At 42.6% G+C, this 20,776-nt stretch overlaps 1 protein-coding gene across 2 annotated transcripts in view; it reads left to right on the top strand.

The window, feature by feature from the left end:
• The window catches only part of ripor1 (RHO family interacting cell polarization regulator 1), a 324,487-nt gene that overhangs the window by 105,380 nt on the left and 198,331 nt on the right, over positions 1–20,776 (top strand). Inside the window, exon 1 of one of the 2 annotated variants that reach the window (XM_072547435.1) lies at positions 5,188–5,561. The exons of the other annotated variant lie outside the window; for it this stretch is intronic. The gene's annotated coding sequence lies outside the window, so the exon portion shown is untranslated. Of the gene's footprint in view, positions 1–5,187; positions 5,562–20,776 lie in introns of those variants that run through there. 2 annotated transcript variants of the gene reach the window in all.

Genomic DNA, 20,776 nt, shown 5'->3' on the forward strand with positions numbered 1-20,776 from the left:
AATTAATAGCAGGCAGTTGTTGGAATAGAGGAGGCATTTTGAGGATGGTACTCAGTAAGTAGCAGAGTCCAACAGCGATTAGTGCCGTGGCTACAATTATTTACAATATATATTGACGATTAGGAGAGTAAATATACTATCACCAAGTTCTCAAATGACACAAAAGTAGGTGGGAATGCAAGAGATGAGGATGACACAAAGGGTCTTCAGAGGGAGATAGACATGAAAAATAAAGGAGCTAAAGATTATTTCGAGACTAAGAGCTAGAGCGTAGCAGGATTTGAGGGGCCTTGTGTATGAATTACTAAAAGCTAGCATTCCGGTTTGGGAATAGGTAAGGCAAATGGAATGTTAGCCCTTGTTTCAAAGGGAATAGAGTATAAAAATAGAGAAGATTTGTTAAAAACTATAGAAAGCAGTAGCCCACATCTGGAATACTGTGAATAGTTTTGTTTCCCCTATCGAAGGAAAGATATACTGGAATTGGAGGTAGTCCAGAGAAGGTCCTCTAGGCTCATTCTAGAGGATAGATTTTCTTATGAGAAGAGATTGAATGGGTTGGGATTATATTCATAGAATGTTAGAGGAATAAGAAATGACTTTATTGAAACGTATACAATTTTATTGGATGCAACAAGGTATATGCACAGAAGTTGTTTCCCTGTGGGAAAGTCTAAGACCACAGGGCATAGCTTCAGAATAAGGCAGCAATGAGGAGGCATTTCTTGTCTGAGGGTAGTGAAACTGTAGAATACTTTACCATACAAGGCTTTCAAGGCTGAAGCAGTAAGTATATTCACTCAGTAAGGGAATCAAGGGTCATGGGAATAAAACAGGAATTGGAATTGCGGATTATTAGTTCTGCCATGATCTCATTGAACTGCAGAACAGATAAATGGACCAATTGGCCTATTTCTGCTCCTCTGTTTTATTGTCTTATGATCTTTCTCTGGAGACACGAAATGCAGATTTGGTAGCTGTATGATCACAACCCTGTGTCTGCGTGGGTTTCCTCCGGGTGCTCTGGTTTCCTTCCACAGTCCAAAAACGTGCAGGTCAGGTAAATTGGTCGTTCTAAATTGCTTGTAGTGTTAGGTGCATTAGTCAGAGGGAAATGGGTCTGGGTGGGTTACTGGTGTGGTTGGGCCAAAGGGCCTGTTTCCACACTGTAGGGAATCTAATCTAATCAAACAAATGATTCACATACATTGTGTTAGGTGCATTAGTCAGAGGCAAAAGGGCCTGGCTGGGTTACTCTTCGGAGGATCGATGTGAACTGGTTGTGCCGAAGGGCCTAATTCCACACTCTAAGGAATCTAATCTAATCTAATTCTGGGTCAATGGCTAGTAATAAAAAAAAACTGACATTCTGACTTTTCTTCCCTAACAAACAATGCTGATGTTAACTTTAACATACTGAGTTATGTACAGATTGGCAATTGAATCTAGGACTTTCTTTACAAGGAGAAACTTAGAGCCATCCTGGAAATTTTACTCACTTAATGGGAATCAGTCTCGACTTTTGACCATTTGTGACCTCTGATTACATCAAGCTTTACAATCAATGCATTCCTAAGTCAACTTTATGGCAACTACAAATGAATACTTAATACAGATTACCTTTAAATGGACAGGCCTGGCTCAGAAATAGTGCAGACAAAACATTGATCTTTATCTCCATTGGGATATGGTTCTCTGAGATAGTAACACAGAGATTGCACCAGGTATCAGAAAAAGGGAGCTTCAGCTTCACATTCTATGTGATTACTGTGTACATAACTATCGTTCAGGAGGACTTTGTATTTATAGAAAATGAATACAAGCAGTGAATTACCAAAGGAATTATTTTTCAAGGTAAAATTAGCTGCATTAAAACTTACTGGAAATTGAACCAGGCAACTTTTAGGACTGTATTTTAATCTGATTTAAAGGATGAATTTGGGTTAGGTGGTGAAGGGGAGGGAGCTAAATGTCTGAGCTATCTACTTTTCAGAATCAAAAGCATCCACAAACCCCACACTTTTGACTCTATCTGATGCAAAAAGGTGCATGGGAGACCACTCAAAGATACATGTTGGAACTTTAAATACGATAATGAGCCTTTATTTTGCAGTTTTGTCCATGCTGGTATTTCCCAGTGTGCTTGGGGGCCTTTCATCACCAGAGGCACCACAGGGACTGAAGGCTTTCTTTGTTAATGGAAATACTTTATATTTTCATTTCCCTTTTGTTCAATTTGGTTTATTAGCGTTGTCTCTCTGAGAAGAGAGCACTTTTCTTAGATTTGGTTGTAGACACCAGGACAACTCTGAAAGGTTTATTATTTTAAAAGGTAGAAAATGTGTTGATGCAGGTGTGTTATTATGTAATTGAGGGAATTTATTGTGGAAGCTATTAATATCTAAGCAAATTTTACAAAAGGCATGAAAATCTGCCAGAAAATGTTATTGTCAAATTTTTGGAAAACTGTTTTCTTCAATTCCCTTTGTTTCAGAATATCTTCAAATTAATTTGGAACTTTACCTCAGGCCTGACTGCATCCAGTCAGTCATTATGCTGGTGGGAACACTGATAATACAGGACAGAGATTCCATGGTAATGAGCGTCATATCAACAACATGTCAACTTTATGTTAATGCAGAGCATCTGTGCTTGGTGTTTGTTTTTATTTTCTGAGCATGGTATGTCTTGTGAAAACCATAGTTTATGGTTAAATTTTATGGTCGTAACTATTCATTGACTATTACAGTTCAACTTTTTACCAGTGGGAGGTTGATTCTTCCATCACCAGAGAGTCTGTGTTATTTCCAGTGAACCAGAGTCATGCCTGAAGGTTTCTGTTTGGGGTTTAGGGTAGCTAAGTTTACCTAAATGTTATTGGAGCAGGAGCACATTCCAGACTGTACCAAAGGAGGGTTGCTTAAAGGAGTGGTCCACAGCACTGAACCCAAAGAAACTGATCAATGAAATATTTGGGAAAAGTTTTGCAAGGATGCTTCATTGCTATATAACTGTAAGTCTTTAAGAGACACATACTTCAACCTGAGTAATCTCTACTCTGGAGGCCTCAGTACTTTGTATAACAAATTAAGTGGGAGGCCATTTAACTGGCCAAGCCTGTTCCTCAAATTGTAGATTGATCTGTACTTTAACTTCATCTACACACCTTGATTATCTCTGTTCATCTGCTCATGAAAACTTTGTTTCTTCTAGATTTAACTATCTTGACACACTTCTGGCTGGCCTCCCACCTTCTATCCTCCATAAACTTAAATTCATTCAAAATTCTGCTGCTGTATCCTAACACACACTAAGTCCTGCTCACCCATCACCCCAGTGTTCACGTTGACTCCTAGTTTAGCGATGCATTGCTTTGAAAATCCTCATCCATATTTTAAATGGGAGCCTCGCTGCTCACTTTCTTTGGACAGTAATCCCTCCAGCCCCACAAACCTTTTCAGATATCTGCCCTTCTCCAATTCCGACCTCATGAACATTCCTGATTTTGTTTTAATTTCAAAAATATATTTTATTCATCAAAATCTTTTGGTATCTGTACAGTTGGTGATGCTATTCATATGTACACATTGCATGTCTTTACATAGATCAGACTGAGTCATTTGTATGTTAACCATCCAGCCTCTTAATGTTTAGCTGAGGTGTCAGTGGAGCCCAATTACTGAGTGGGTCACCCCATTCTTCTTCAGCAGGCAGACCTTTATACAGTGGTCTTTCCCCACTGCGCTTTGGCGGCAGCTGCCCCACGCTTCGGCATGTCCCTCAACACATAGTCCTGGACCTTGGAATGTGCCAGTCTGCAACACTCAGTCAGAGTCAACTCCTTCAGCTGGAAGACCAACAGGTTTCAGGTAGACCAAAGAGCGTCTTTCACTGAGTTGATGATTCTCCAGGCACAGTTGATGTTCATCTCAGTGTGCGTCCCAGGAACAGACGGTAGAGCATGGAGTCCCGTGTCATGGAGCTGCTCGGGACAAACCTCGACAAACACCACTGCATTCCTCTCCAGACTTCCTTTTGCGTAGGTACATTCCAGAAGGAGGTGTGTGACCGTCTCATCCTCTCCACAGCTGCTTCAAGGGCAGCGTGCGGTGGTGCAGAGAGTCTGGGCGTGCATGAAGGATCCCACCGGCAGAGCCCTTCTCACCACCAGCCAAGCCATGTCGTGGTGCTTGTTGGAAAGTTCATTCCTGGTTTTATTATCCCACCAATGACAGCTGTGCCTTCAGCTGAAAATGTGGAATTCTGCACAAAATCTCTCTGCTTCTTTATCACCCTTTGCTCCTTTATGTCACACATTAAGACCTGTCTCCTTGACCAGGTTTTTCTTTGCTTACCTACCTTTAGCAGTACTTACTGTCAAGTTCTACTTATTATGCTCACGTGAAGAAACTGGTGGTGTTTTATTACATTAGAAGGGCTAAATAAATGCAATTATTTGTTATTGGTCCTGTTGTCATCACAACTTGTCCAATAAAATACATAAATCTCAATGGAAATTTTTAATTAATCCAGGCTCACTAACCTTTTGTCAGAGTTCTGGATTTTCACCACTATTCGTGGAAAAAAAAAATGTTTTTTGACATGGTTAAACTGCCAAACACAAATGTCATGTGCCCTTGTTCTAGATTCTCTTGACTGGCTATCTCTCTCTCTACGCGAGCAAAGACTTTAGTTGTTATGAAGCACCTCAATTAGATCACCCTCTAAGCTTCTACACTCAAAGACATACCAACCTTGTCTATGCAATCTGCTGTCAATCTAACCCTTTTAGCTCCCAGGATCACGCCAATAAATCTCGCCGTGCACAGAGCCGAGCCCACTATTCAAAGAAACGGGGTGTAAGCTGAGGTCCCATGTAACTGTACCATAACTCCCTCCCAGTCCCTGTAAGATAAAAGACAACATTCCCACTTGCAAATACATGTTTAACTTCCACAGAATTAAAAACTATGCGTTTCGCAAGTGATTGGAATAAGTATGAATCATGACTGGGATGAAGTGCGTAATCAGTAAACCTCAGTAATGTGGACAAGGCAATATTTTGGTGCAGCATTTTTTTTGCAGTGGCTGTTCATTGCACAGCTGCTTATTGTTCGCTAGATGCACTGAGTGATACGGATTTCGGGGGGGGGGGTTTCCAAGCGTCCGCAGTGGAACGGGTGGAGCCCGGGTTTGCCGCTGGGGCTGTGGATGGAGGGGATCTGCAGTCTGCCCCGGGCCAAGTGGGAGTCCCACACCAGCGGCAGACACACCGAGGTTTGGTGCTTTTCCAGCGGCTTGAGGCTCCTCCTCTGTCAGCTCTGAGCACCAACTGGTGGCTCGCCAGTGAAGAGAGAGAGAGAGAGAGGGAGGAGAAGGGAGGAAGCAGACCTGAAGGCACTGAGTCGGGAACTTCTCTCTCTCTCTCTCTCCCTCCCTCTTTCCTGTGTGAATTGGGACATGCTGCCAATCCAGCTTTAAGCTGTTGCCGGACCGCAGGAATCGCCGCAAAACGTTTGGATTTAACGGTGGGAGCTGGAACTCCCTATATTTGCAGCCATGTAAGAACTGTCTGCCTTTTTTTCCTCTCTCTCTCTGTGCTCTGGCTTCGGTTTTTTTTTGTTTTCCCCCACCCCTTTCTCTCTCTCTCTCTCTCTCTTCCCCTCTCTGTCTCTGATGGAGATTTTCTTGGCATCAAGCTCCCCGAAAGCGCGTTGCTAAAATTGGGTGGAAATTGTGCTGTAACGGAACGTGGTGGCCTCGGGCCCCTAGGGGTTTTTTTTAAAAAATCGTCTTTTGAGCAGAAATGTCTAAATAAAAAATCGCGTTGAGGGTAAAGCAGATCAGTGCAAAGAGATTAAAATATTAAGAGCATTGTTGTACAAGTATTTCCCCAGAAAGCTGCCTTCACATTCAACGGATTAGGAGAAACAGTGTTACCACCAGTCGTCACATTTTAACAGGCGGGTGTTACATTGTCAAACTTTTTATTTTGTTTTGATTTTTGGCCAGAGGGTGGAGGTGATGTCGGTTGATTGTGAGGTTTTCATACCTGGGCCCTCCAGTCTCAGGTGGGGCTCATGGACTCAGCTGCTCAAGGAAGAAATACAAACCCCTGGGGTGTGTCTGTGGAGTAGACCCTACAACAGGCGAGAACCGTGCCCAGTGACAGAAGGCAGCCATCCTGTCCTGCACTGCCCACATGCACAGTGACTTACTCCTCCGTCCCCTGCCCCACCCCCCTCCACTTCCATCCCCTGCCCCACCCCACCCCCCTCCCCTCCCCTCCCCCTCCCCTCTCCCCTCCCCTCCCCTCCCCTCCCCTCCCCTCCATCCCCATCCCCTCCATCCCCATCCCCGAGCTGTCCCTCCCGTCTACACCCCCTCCTGTCTACTCCCCCCCCTGTCTACCCCCCCCTGTCTACCCCCCCCCGTCTACCCCCCCCGTCTACCCCCCCCGTCTACCCCCCCCCGTCTACCCCCCCCGTCTACCCCCCCCGTCTACCCCCCCGTCTACCCCCCCCGTCTACCCCCCCCGTCTACCCCCCCCCGTCTACCCCCCCGTCTACCCCCCCGTCTACCCCCCCCGTCTACCCCCCCCGTCTACCCCCCCCCGTCTACCCCCCCCGTCTACCCCCCCGTCTACCCCCCCCCGTCTACCCCCCCCCCGTCACTCCCCCCCCCGTCACTCCCCCCCGTCACTCCCCCCCCGCACTCCCCCCCCGTCACTCCCCCCCCGTCACTCCCCCCCCCGTCACTCCCCCCCCCCGTCACTCCCCCCCCCCCCCGTCACTCCCCCCCCCGTCACTCCCCCCCCCCGTCACTCCCCCCCCCCGTCACTCCCCCCCCCCCGTCACTCCCCCCCCCGTCACTCCCCCCCCGTCACTCCCCCCCCCCGTCACTCCCCCCCCCGTCACTCCCCCCCCCGTCACTCCCCCCCCCGTCACTCCCCCCCCGTCACTCCCCCCCGTCACTCCCCCCCCGTCACTCCTCCCCCCCGTCACTCCCCCCCCCGTCACTCCCCCCCCCGTCACTTCCCCCCCCCCCGTCACTCCCCCCCCCCCCCCCCCCCCCGCCCCTCCCCCCCGCCCCTCTCCGCAGGATGACTGGAGCCTCTGTACAGTGGCCCTACATTAATTTTAACAAACACTCTGATATCTTCACCTCTGTGTCCTTCCTGCACACTCACATGTCAGCATCCTGCATCTTGTATTTGGGGTGCTTTGAAGGGCCTGTTTCCTCTGCATTTACCTGGAAGAGATGCAGGAGGTTTTGTTGAAGTTCAACTCAAGTAGCTCCATCACACAAGACTGTGTTTACAAACTATTCCCAAGGATTTGGAGATGCCGGTGTTGGACTGGAGTGTACAAAGTTAACAATCACACAACACCAGATATAGTCCAACTGGTTTAATTGGAAGCACTAGCGTTTGGAGCACACTTGATGAAGGAGCAGTGCTCCGAAAGCTAGTGCTTCCAGTTAAACCTGTTGGACTATAACCTGATGTTGTGTGATTTTTAACTTTTAACTTTTGTGGGCGGCACGGTGGCACAGTGGTTAGCACTGCTGCCTCACAGCGCCAGAGACCAGGGTTCAATTCCCGCCTCAGGCGACTGACTGTGTGGAGTTTGCACGTTCTCCCCGTGTCTGCGTGGGTTTCCTCCGGGTGCTCCGGTTTCCTCCTACAGTCCAAAGATGTGTGGGTCAGGTGAATTGGCCATCCTAAATTGCCCGTAGTGTAGGTAAGGAGTAGATGTAGGGGTATGGGTGGGTTGCGCTTCGGCGGGGCGGTGTGGACTTGTTGGGCCGAAGGGCCTGTTTCCACACTGTAAGTAATCTAATCTAATCTAATCTAATCTAATTCCAAGGATGCGCGCAGAGACAACTCGTAGTTTTCCACTATCTGTTAGACTCCTATGTTTTAGAGACTGGGGTGTGCTAAATGAGTGGGGAATCTGCTGCACATGCTCAGTGGGGAAAGGTTACTATGTTCTTATAGCATCTTGAAACTGGTGTAAAACTCCCCGGGCTGTATATTTCAGGCAATATTTAATGCTGTGCAAATGTAGGTGCAATCTGCATGGAGACTGGATTGAGATGCCCTGGATTACTATATATAAACTAAATTGCATCATTTGAATTTCCACCCTTTGAATTCTATTGTAAAGTACCTGAACAAATTTTGTGAATAAAACGTTTTCGAAGGGGAGAAAAATGTTCTGTCTTAAACTGAGGCTGGGGTTGAGTCCTGCAAAAGAAACTGATTGTAATTCAGTCACCAGCCACGCTGGAACAATACCAGTTACTGGGCATAATTTCTTCTGCTGTCTGTAGCTCTGCCTTGTGTTGCCTGACTTGATGAGGATGCAGCCATTGTACTACCTAGAAATCCTGGGGCTTCTAAAACCCCCTTTCAGTCATGAATTCGCCCTGCGCCCCCCAAACCGCATCTCTTTGAAATGCTTATCTGCCTAGCGTCCCACTCCACCTCCACTGAGTGTTGGTGCTGGCAGAATGCTGTAATGGGTGTGGATTAAAGGCTTTGGGAATGTGTAGTATAGCTAATCATTCTCTGTAAAGTAACAGCGGTTGTGCAGACTGCACCACAATGCTGAAATCCATGTTGTTGACCAGTTGTAACTCTTTTTCTGTTTAGTGTCTGTACGCTGGAGATCTGGATTGATGAACTGGGCGGGTTGCTCATTTATTTTGCATTCCCTGTAGTCATGAGTTGATTTCCTGCTTTATGCAATTTTACTATGAAGTACTTGTGCAGCTACAAAGAATAACCTTACTTTTATATACATCCATGATGTAATTATGTATAACTGGTAAAATTGACAGCATGAAAAACTGACATAACCAGTTGACAAGTACATTTGAAATGTCACTGAAAACATGTTAAATTATTACACCATAGTGTAAGATGAGTGGGATTTATATTGAGGCCAGATGAAAGATTTCAGTATTTGTATTGCAGGACAAAACCATGTACAAAAGTGCTATTTCTGACAACCTTGGAAAAACAGGGAGAGTGGCGCTGATGAGAACCTTGTTTATTTTCGGGGAAAGGAGAAATATTAGTTTATGGCTTGGATACTTTTAGATGCTACTGTAATTTTTTTCCTATTCAAAGTACGTATTCATCTCCCGATGGATACAATACAAGTAAATGTACAGACTTCAATGCACTTTTAAAAGGTTCTGTACCTTCCTTCTCCCCCCCCTTTTCTTGCTCTCTCTCTCTTTCCTCTCCCCCGCTCTCTTTTTCACACTCCATCTCTCTCTCTCTCTCTCTTTCTCTCTCCCCTCTCTTCCCCCCGCTCTCTTTTTCACACTCCATCTCTCTCTCTCTTTCACACTCTTTCTGTCTCCCCCCTCTCTTTTTCACTTTCTCTCTTTCTCTCTTTCTCTCTCTCTCTCTTCCCCCCCCCCCCGCTCTCTCTCTCTGCTCCTTTTCTCTCTCTCTCTCTTTCTCTCTCCCCCTCTTTTTCTCTCTTTCTCTCTCCCCCTCTTTTTTTTCTTTCTCTCTCTTCTCTCTTTCTCCCCCCCTCTCTTTTTCACACTCCATCTCTCTCTCTCGCTCCCTTCTCTCTCTCTTCGCCCCACCCCATCTCTCTCTCCTCCCCCGTGGACCCCCCCTCTCACGGATGGGAGTTTGGCCATCAATAAATTGACTTGAAATTCAGCAATTCACAAGATATGTCTATCATAAATCAATCAGTTTAAGGCGCCAAACATTTACTATAGTAATTCATGTGTAATGGATTATTTTAATAATGGGTCACATTCTAACCCCTCCCCCCCAAAAAAACCTATGAATTTGTGGCCTAACTGCTCTAATGTTAGCATAGTGGAGTGAATCTGTTGCACTAGTCACCTTTGTGTTGACTGCACTTATGCCTAGAACTGAAAGTGATATTCAAAAGGACTTTGGAACCAAATATGGAAACACTTTATTAGTTTCGGCCACTCCATTCATACACGATGTTAGAAAATGTCTGCAGTGACCTAAATCACAAGGGCAGCCATCAGAATTATAACTTTATAGGTCCTTACAGTGAAATGTTGGTGATTGAGATGTGTAGTATTGACCATTTTTGGCTTCTGTCAATATTGCCTTGCTATTGATTTACAGGAAACTCACTTCCATGGGACCAAGTACTTGATAGCCCCCACTCGATGTTCCTAGTGTCCAGCATTATTTTGGTTTTGGAATTGTTTATTGTATGTAGAGGAATTGACTAACTATTTTACATATTGTGGAAAAGTTCTGACAGATCTTATGCCAGAACATGATATTTTCATTTTAAAACACTTAACAGAATTAGTTAAGTAATCAGTATTATTTGACTTTGTAAAGTTGCCCTATACATAAAAGTATTTGGTACCATTATTAACCAAGGTAGCTATGATTTAAGGACCAATTTGTAATCCCAAAACAGCCTTTAAAAAGTTTAAATGAAAATTCTTTGTGTCTGAAGAAAACGAAGACCGAGTATATTCTATAACTTTCACTCCTCCTGAAACTGTATTGTTTGGTAATCCTTGTGTCCTGCCACCTACTTTTTAATTTTCAGTAACTTTTTTTCTCATTCACCTTATCCACTGTTGTCCACCTTTTGTCAGGAGAGAAGGGGGGAGAAAAGCCAGCCTTTCTGAAAAGGGACACCAATTCAGTTTACCAGCATGTGAGCCATGAACTGTAGTGAGTAATTTGCCATGGAGTGCAGGCTCTTACACTTTCAATTCGAGGCAGTGTGAATCCAGCTTTGTGCAGTCATTTAAAATGCCAAAAAGCAGGCACAGATTCCAAACTATTGGTGTAATGTTTGAAGAGTTGGCACGTCTGCTTTTTAAAAAGAAATTGTTCTGCGGATGTGGACATTGCCAGCTAGGCAACTGTTCACAGTTTCTCTTGAGAAGGTACTGGTGAGCCGTTCCTTTGAGGTCTTGCAGTCCCCAGGAGGCTAACTATGCCCCCCCCCCCCCGAAGGGTAACTACGCCCCCGAAGGGTAGCCATGCCCCAGTGCTGCTAGGAAGAAAGTTCCAGGGGTTTGATCTGGATTTTTACTGATCTGTTTGGGAACCAGTTGAAAACCTGGTTTAGTTTACCAACACCACAGTACTTTTGGCTTTTTTTTTGGTGATTAAGACCACTTTAGTCCTGTGACAATATCTGTCTCAAAAGTTAAGACATCGATTACCCCTACCTTTCCAAGCAATTATGGCTACAAACAAAATGCCGAATCTGTGTTTGGATCTCCAGCTGTCTTCCTTGCAGTTCAGCTTGCTTCTTAACTAAATGAGCTTTAGTCCAAATAATGTAGGAGAAATGATGGTTTAGAAATGACATTGTCATTTAAACACAATGCTTAGATATTTATCCTGACATGTTTCTGAATTAGCCATCAAAGTTTTGAGATCAGATAACTTGTTGTTACATAATCTGTTGGCTGCAGTTTTGTTTAGTGTCAAAAGACTGCTGGTCAATAGTGTGTCTGTTTGTGTGTGTGTGTGTGTGTGTGTGTATCTGTGTACCCTATTTCTGGAATGTGTTTCTGTAAAATACTTATTATCAAACAATACAATAACTAATGAACAGTAATTAGATAGTTACAGCCATGGTTCTATTGCTTAGGCTGAGGTGTATTCTAATTTTATTGTTTAAATGTATTTTACAAAGTTAGTTAAAAATATTTTTAAACGTTAATTGCAAAATTAGAAACGTTAAGTAGTTTGTTCTGAGACCATTGCAGTTTTTTTTTCACAATTATTAGCCCTAAGTTTGAGTATGCTCTAACATGGCCAAAATAATTGCCAAACTATAAATATTTTCTTCTGCAATTTTAATTCTGAAAGTAAGTTGCAGCTTGTGGTAATGCGAAGACAGTCTGTGTAGCACTGATCCTTTGAAAAGATGATGGTGTAATACTGCTAGGGTAGACATTTAAAAATTGAATTGAAGTGGGTGTAAATAGTATACTGTTATAGTTTTTTGATGTTTTGCAGTATTCAAAAGATGAGGCAGCAAGATTGATGCACAATTTTAAATTAATCAATTGTAGCTTTGCTGATGGGTTTTTAGAACTCTGGTTGTGCATTGTGTAATTTGACCTGCATCTTATCAGAAAGTGTATAAAAGCAGAGGTGGTATTGCCAAAATAGTGCAGGGGATTGGAGACCAAGAAATAATAACATTTTACTATAGCATAACTTTGGCCTTTTGATGTGTAATTTTTCTGAGGAGCTGTTAAAATGTGTTCTTTGAGGAGTGGTTGGTTCGTGGCTAATATAATCTGTTTAAAAGTGGTAGGCCAGAAGTAGTTGTTGCTTGAGTGAATTCTCATAAGAATGCGCAGGTAAAAATAAAACTCTCTTTCATGAAGACCGATGCTGACAGGATTGTTACCTGGGCCATGTGCCAATTGGCGTAGGGTTAAGCAGATTAGAGATTTAAACATTTGGCACAAAGGGTGGTATGAGAAGAATGAGCTTCGACTTACAGGACATTGGCACCGCCATGGATAAAGAGAGAGCTATTCCCTTGGGGTGGGCCCTACTTAAACCAGTTTGGGATCAGTGTCTTGGTAAATTGTATAACTAGGGCTGTGAAAGGGAAGGTGGAAGGTGGGGTTAGATGAAGGCAGACTTAAAAATCTAAAGAGAGAGGTCAAGGTAGAAATACGGTAAAGGCAAGCAGCATGGTACAGCAGGGAAGAAAGATTTTAAATGATAACTGCACATCTACAAATAAGTTCCACGCAATGAATTATGTTATATTGCTGAAGGGATTTATCGAGCTTTGCATTCTGAAGTTAATCATTTGCTGTGAGCATTTGATGGTATCATTGCAGGCATTAAGTCATGGCAGTATATAAAGGAACGACTTGGAATTAGAAGAAGTCTAAGGCTAGGAATGAATGATTGTCACATGTTTCACAGTGAGGAAAACAGAATACAGTGACAAGCTTTTCCAATGTCACCATGATCCAGTGCCATTTTGAGTAGTTTAAGCGTAAGAGAAAAAAGAAGATACCGCTTAAAGAGACTCCATCGGTCCTGAGCATGCCTGCACCATATCCTCCCTCCACTGCCTCACCCCTGTCCATATAGACCCAATCAGTGTTGTAGTCTCCCCTTTACAGGCACCAGCTTTTGCCACTGGGCCAATTCTTCTCTGCCTCTGCCACTGCCTCACTACCGCCTGCACTGAACCCACTTGGTTCAAAGCTAATGATATCTCTCTGCCACCATTTTGGGGTTTATTTTCAAAAAAGTGAGCATGTACGCCCAGGCGACAGGCTTCACATGTTGTACACAATTGTGTAACACTTACAAATAAAATCCCATTTTTTAAAATGAGGTAAAGTTCCAGCCTAAGACTCGGAGATACGTGTGCTCATTAATCATCAAAGACATTCTCACCGTAGCTGTTAACTGAGTTAGTTTTTTTACTTTGTCGGAGACAGAAAGTCATTGGACAGTTTGGAGACAAAAAAATTGAATTCCCTTTTAGTACCACAAGATGTCTCTGGTTTTAATTGTAAAGTTAATTACAGACAATCTGCTGCACCTTATGACAGAAAATCGATTAATTTTTTTTATTGGCAATTTGAAACTGGAGAATATTGTATTGTGTTGAAAGTGCATTGCTTCATGGGGAAGCTGTTGTGAGCATGCCAAAAACAGTAATTTGCACTGTGCCTATTTAATAATATCAGGGATAATTACAGATTTGCTTTGAGGCTTGGAGTATGTTGAAAAGTGGGGTCAGTTGTAGGATGGTGTTGTTCATGCCCACAGCAGAGAGTTTGACACTTCTCATATAGTGCAGCCACAATTTGCCATCCAGTGTTTGTTAGCAGAAAGTAGATTGCAGTGTGCACATGTTTTGAACAGTTGTTTTTGTTATCTGGTTGCGTGTTTGTTCTGAGCTGATCATTGCTTTGATTGCCTTCTGTAAGCCAGAGTTGGACCTGAGTAATGGTTGGTATGCTTTAATGAAAGTTAATGATTTGCATAGATAGAGTCTTTTGATACCTCCCAGCATGTCTAAGTGTTATTTGTACCGCATTCAATGTTCGAACATAGGGAACATGGCAGCCAATGTGTACACATCCTGCAAACAACAATGTGGTAATGACCAGTTATCTTGCTTTGGTCATCTTGGATGAATGATAAGTATTGGACCAATGTGTTCATCATTGGAATAAAGCCATGGCAATTTTATATCCACATGTTCAGGCAGTTGGTTTAAAACTTCATGTGAAAGATACATTTTAGAGTTAGGCTGGATTCTGTGCTAAGGTCTCTGGAGTTGGATGTCAAGTCCTGACTCCGAGATGAGTGTGCTCTCCTGAGATCCAAGAGTGTAGAATTGTCAGAACCTTTCTATCCACATCATGCTGCAAGTTGCCATTTACATGGCAGAGTTATAGGGTCAGAGAGATGTGCAGCACTGACCAGATATCCCAACCTAATCTAGTCCCATTTGCTCACACTTGGCCCCTATCCCTCTGAATCCTTCCTATTTCAAGCACTCATCCAGATGCCTTTTTAAATGTTGTAATAGTACAAGCCCCCACCACTTCCATTGGCAGCTCATTCCATTCACACACTACTCTGTGTGTAAAAAAGCTCCCCCTTAGGACCCTTTTAAATCTTTTCCCTCACCCTAAACCTATGCCCAATAGTTCTGGATTCTCCCTGGCAACATGCTTGTAAATCTTTTCTGAACTCTTTCAAATTTCAGAACATCTTTCTTTTAGGTGGGAAACCAGAATTGCAAACGCTATTCCAAAAATTGTATTGCAGCGATTTTCTTTAACATTAACTTTGCAAGCTCCTGATTTTTAGGTGGATGTTTGTTAATGGGATGGTAAACAGCATTTTTGTACTCCTTCCACTTGGTGTTTGATTCTCAGAAGTGCCATAATTGATGAGTACCATATGTATGCAATAGAAAGCTGCATTCACTTTGGATTTTGTGGCCTTGGATGCAGTTTCTCAAATATTTTGCTCTAAGCTCTGATTAATTAAGATTTGGAGATGCCAGTGTTGGACTGGGGTGTACAAAGTTAAAAATCACACAACACCAGGTTATAGTCCAACAGGTTTAATTGGAAGCACACGAGCTTTCGGAGCGACGATCTTTCATCCGGTCACTATCACCTGATGAAGGAGCGTCGCTCCGAAAGCTAGTGTGCTTCCAGTTAAACCTGTTGGACTATAACCTGGTGTTGTGATTTTTAACTCTGATTAATTAAAGCTTGCACGCTGGTTCATGTTAGATTACCCCGTCTATTGCAAATCGTATTTTGGGGTAGAGAAAGTGACTAAATATTTACAATTGCTTTCGTTAAAAGACACTGTGTATGAAAAATAATTACATTTATATAGTTTCTGATCCCATCGCAAGACCTCAATGTTTCACAAAATGTACGAAATGTTGTGTCTGCTCTCATGATAAATTTTAGCATTCCTTTCTTTGTATAGCACGTTTTTAACCTCAATTTTAAAAAAAAATATTTGTATTGCCATGTTTTGCCATCATGCATGCTCCAAGGGGAGGGAATTGCTGTTTGCTGTCCAGTGGCAAAATTGAACATCTTGTTTACTTGCCTACTAAGTATGCCCAGAGAGTACAAGGATAAATTGCCTGTGGATATAGGTTCACTGAATGAGAAGATGACTTATCTTTAAATGTTTTAAATTGTAATGTGTGGAACGGAGTATATTTTCAAATGGCTTGTTAAAATGTTTGATATAGCAGTCACAATGTCAGTGTTGAAAAATGGTCAGTATTTTGTTTTGAAGATTTAAAGGGAGATCTAATTGAAGTGTTTGAGGTTAGAAGGTTGACAGGAGCAGACTGTTTTGGTGGATGAGTCCAAAATAAAGTACCTAAACCTTTTTAAAGAAAAGGAAATTGGAGCTTGGCAGACTGAAACCATTTGTTTTTTGTTCCCCACTCCAATCTCTGTCCCCTAGCTAGAACTCCTGACTGTTTGCATAATTAATGTCTCATCTGTGCCTCTATGTCCTTTAAACTTGTCAGTTCCAATGCACCCCCGACTGTTCTCCGATACTCTACCCACTGTAAACTTGAGCCCATGCGAAAACTTAGTGCCGTTGTCTTGAGGCATGTGCACTTTTAAATCCAGTCTCTTGTGCACCATTGGTAGTTATTCCATTAGCTCCCTATACCTAAAGCTCTGGACTCCTTCTTACGATGCTCCCCTTCTCTCCATAACTTTCCTCCTATTAAGGCTCTTCCAACAAGCTCTTTGGTCATCAGACCTAATCTCTTTGAGTCATAGAGCTGTACAATATGGATACAGACCCTTCGGTCCAAATCATTCATGCTGACCAGAGATCCTACATAAATCTAGTCCAATTTGGCCCATATCCCTTTTAAACCCTTCGTATTAATTTATCCATCTAGATGCCTTATAACTGTACCAGCTTCCACTACTTCCTCTGGCAGCTCATCCAATACATGCACCACCCTCTGCGTGAAAAAGTTGCCACTTAGGTCCCTTTAAAAATTTTTCTCCTCTCACCCTAAACCTATGCCGTCTAATTTTGGACTCCCCTCCCCCAGAGAAATAACCTTGTCCATTTACTTTATCCATGCCCCTCAACATTTTGTAAACCTCTATAAGGTCACCCCTCAGCCTCCAATGCTCCAGGGAAAACAGCCCCAGCCTATTCAGCCTCTCCCTGTAGCTGAAACCCTGGCAACATTGTAAATCTTTTCTGAACCCTTTCAAGTTTCACAACATCGTTTTTATAGCAGGGAGACCAGACTTGCGCGCACTATTCTAAAAGTAACCTAACCAATGTACTGTACAGCCACAACATGACCTCCCAACTCCCATGCTCAATGCCCTGTCCAATAACGGAGAGCATGCCAAATACCTTCTTCACTATCTTATGTACCTGAGACTCCACTGTCAAGGAACTGTGAACCTGCACTCCAAGGTCTCTTTGTTCAGCAGCAACACTCCCAGGACCTTACCATTAAGTGTATAAGTCCTGCCCTGATTTGCCTTTCCAATATGCGACACCTCACATTTACCTAAATTAAAATCCATCTGCTACTCCTTGGCCCATTGGCCCATCTTATCAAGACCTCATTGTACTCTAAGGTAACCTTCTTTGCTGTCCGCTTCACCTCCAATTTTGGTGTCATCTGCAAACTTACTAACTATACCTCCTATGCTCACATAAATGATGAAAAGCAGTAGACAGAGCACCGATCCTTGTGGCACAGTGTCACACTTTGTTTCTGTGAAGCGCCTTGGGATGTTTTACATTAATGGTGCTATATAAATATAAATTATTGTCCACTGTTTGGGGGAATGGGAATATGGAACTTGTTGCACAAAAAAAGTTGTTCAAGCTTGGGTTAATGGAAAATCCAAAGCTGAGTTTGTTAGATTCTTGTTAGACAAAGCTGCGAAGTGATATGTAACCAAGGCTGGTAAATAATCCTATGTTTCAGATCAACCATGATCTAACTGAATGATGGAATAAGCCTAAGGGATTGAGTGACCTGCACCTATTACTTTGTTCCTAATTGAATTGTGTGCCATGCTGTGGTGTCAGTGTGCCAGCGCAACCCTATCTACCCCTTTGGCTGGATGTAAAACATTCCATGGCACTATTTCAAAGAAGAGCACGAGAGTTGGAAAACTTTTTTTAAAAATTCTTAAATGGCTAAGCAGAATGGGTGCAGAAAAAATGTTTCCTCTGGTGTTAGGGTTGTATAATGCCAGGAACACCATCTCAGAATAAGGGCAAGCCATTTAGGACCGCGATAAAGAGGAACTTTTTCACTCAGGTTGGTGATCTTTGAAATTCTGTACCCTAGAGAGTTGTGGGCGTTCAGTCATTTGGTAAGTTCCAAACAGTGATTGATAGATTTCTAGATACTAATGACCCATTAAAAGATGTGTGGACAGCACAGGAAAATGGCTTTGTGGTGGATGATCAGTTCTTAATCTTGAATGGTTCAGCAGTTTAAAAGGACTGAATATCCTTCCCCTGCTGTTATGTTTCTACCTATCTCTTCTCTTTCGGTTATTCCTAGTGCCCGGCCTATATTTGTCCCTTTAAACATCATCACACCTTTAGCTATTATTGTCAGGTTGGTGGTTGTGGAAAATTGCCATGCACAAATTAGCTGCTGTGTTCCCTACATTACAAAAGGCATCAGAAAGACTTCATTGGCTGTAAGTTACTTTGGAATGTCTTGTGGTCATGAAGTGCAACAGATAAATGCAAGTCCTTTTATTGCTCATTTCAGTACTTTCTCGTGTGATCTCTGCAGAAAGAGGACTTCCATTGCAGGAAGAGGAGGGGATTTGCCAGAATGTGCATTCCTTATTGCCAGTGAGTCTGCAGGTAGATCTGGATACACTACTCAGACTCCTGAGTAACGTGTGTGTGAAGAGAGGGAAAGATGAAGCATGTTGAGCTTTAGAAAATTAAAACCAACAAGGCAGATATATTTAAATATTGAAAGATATGGTTTCATAACTAGCAGAGCCATTTCACTTTGGTTTCGATGTTAGTGATTATTGCAAGGTAATAAAAACTTAATTTTAGATTTTTTTTCCAGCTTCCTACTCCACCCCATTCCCACATTCTGCGATTGAATGCGCTGGGAAAGAAAAGGAGAATTTAGAATTGGGAACAGTTTTTTTTTTAACATTTCTGTCTTTTTAAGGAAGTGGTAAATTGCACAAAATATATTTGGTGTTTTTTAGACACACAATTTTTTTTTATATGTCATGATTTAGGTGGACACCAAAATGTATTAAAAACAATAATGCTTCAGAAAATAAGTCAATGATTAACCAATGAGACCAGCATTTTATTTATGCAAATAACTTTGCAATCTTTTTATGGCTATAGTGAATTTCTAGCTATGTTTACAATCATCCATGCCAACATGGTGTGTTGAAATTGCACTGGATTATGTTAACTGCACAGCATCATGTTTCGTGCTGGTAAATATGTTTACATTGGACAAACATTTAGATAGTTTACATATATAAAAAAATCAAAAGGCACTCTTTGTCAAACAAACTTCAGTGTACTCAATTACATATCTGGCAAATCTAAATTTTCTGATTTAGTATGTGGATGCACCTATTAGAGAAGGTGCAAAACTTGACCTACTCTTGGGAAATAAGGCAGGGCAGGTGACTGAGGTATCATTGGGGGAGCACTTTGGGGCCAGATGGGCCAATGGGCTGAGAAGTGGCAGATGGAGTTTAATTCAGATAAATGCGAGGTGCTGCATTTTGGGAAAGCAAATCTTAGCAGGACTAATACAATTAATGGTAAGGTCCTAGGGAATGTTGCTGAACAAAGAGACCTTGGAGTGCACATTCATAGCTCCTTGAAAGTGGAGTCGCAGGTAGATAGGATAGTGAAGAAGGTGTTTGGTATGCTTTCCTTTATTGGTCAGAGTATTGAGTACAGGAGTTGGGAGGTCATGTTGTGGCTGTGCAGGACATTGTTTAGGCCACTGTTGGAATATTGTGTGCAATTCTGGTCTCCTTCCTATCAGAAAGCTGTTGTGAAACTTGAAAGGATTTAGAAAAGATTTACAAGGATGTTGCCAGGGTTGGAGGATTTGAACTATAGGGAGAGGCTGAACAGGCTGGGGCTGTTTTCCCTGGAGTGTTAGAGGCTGAGGGGTGACCTTATAGAGGTTTACAAAATCATTAGGGGCATGGATAGGATAAATAGGCAAAGTCTTTTCCCTGGGGTGGGGGGAGTCCAGAACTAGAGGGCATAGGTTTAGAGTGAGAGGGGAAAGATATAAAAGAGACCTACAGAGCAACATTTTTACACAGAGGGTGGTACGGGTGTGAAATGAGCTACCAGAGGACGTGGTGGAGGCTGGTACAATTGCAACATTTAAGAGGCATTTGGATAGGTATATGAATAGGAAGGGTTTGGAGGGATATGGGCCGTGTGCTGGCAGGTGGGACTAGATTGGGTTGGGACATCTGGTTGGCATGGATGGGTTGGACTGAAGGGTCTGTTTCCATGCTGTACATCTCTATGGCTCTATGACTCTATAAACAGTCCTTAATTTAAATACATGTTTGAACTGTAACAATGGTTCAAGTAACTTTCTGTCAAAGAAAAATCAATGTGGACAAATTTGGATATCTCCATAGCTGCAAGGGAGTCTGCTCAATGACTTTGAGGTCTCTGAATTTAGCAGCTTACCATTTCTTTCATGAAAGCTGTGGGTTCCTTTGGGAGATGAGAAAGGAGGCAAGCTGACCAAGGATTTGCACAAAATGTACTTTTTTGTAAAAAAAAAGATATGTTTTTGTCCATAAATCTGAGCTCCAGACCATTTTGGACTTCTAGTTGCGTTGTACTGTTCTCGAAACAACTGACTTGCAGTTTTGACTTCTCTTTACTTGTGGGGTATACTTGGACAGAAGGTGGACTGCACTTCAGTTCCTATCCAGGTGCTAGTCAATTTCTCTCACGTTGTATTTCAGATTTGTTGATGTAGTTGCCGACTAAGCATAGGTTCCATGGATATGAATAAGGGGAAACTTCTGACTTGACTGTGACAATTCTTTAATATGATTTTAAAGGCTTTTAAAATCATTCATAATAGCTAATTGATGAAGTTTCCAATTCTAATTTCCATGTTTACTGTGTGGTTATGCCAGACAAAGTAATGAATTACTTGCTCCCTTTAAATTTTTATGAAGGTCATTCACATTTAAA

The sequence above is a fragment of the Chiloscyllium punctatum genome, chromosome 26 (genome assembly GCF_047496795.1).
Source record: "Chiloscyllium punctatum isolate Juve2018m chromosome 26, sChiPun1.3, whole genome shotgun sequence".
NCBI lineage: Eukaryota > Metazoa > Chordata > Chondrichthyes > Orectolobiformes > Hemiscylliidae > Chiloscyllium > Chiloscyllium punctatum.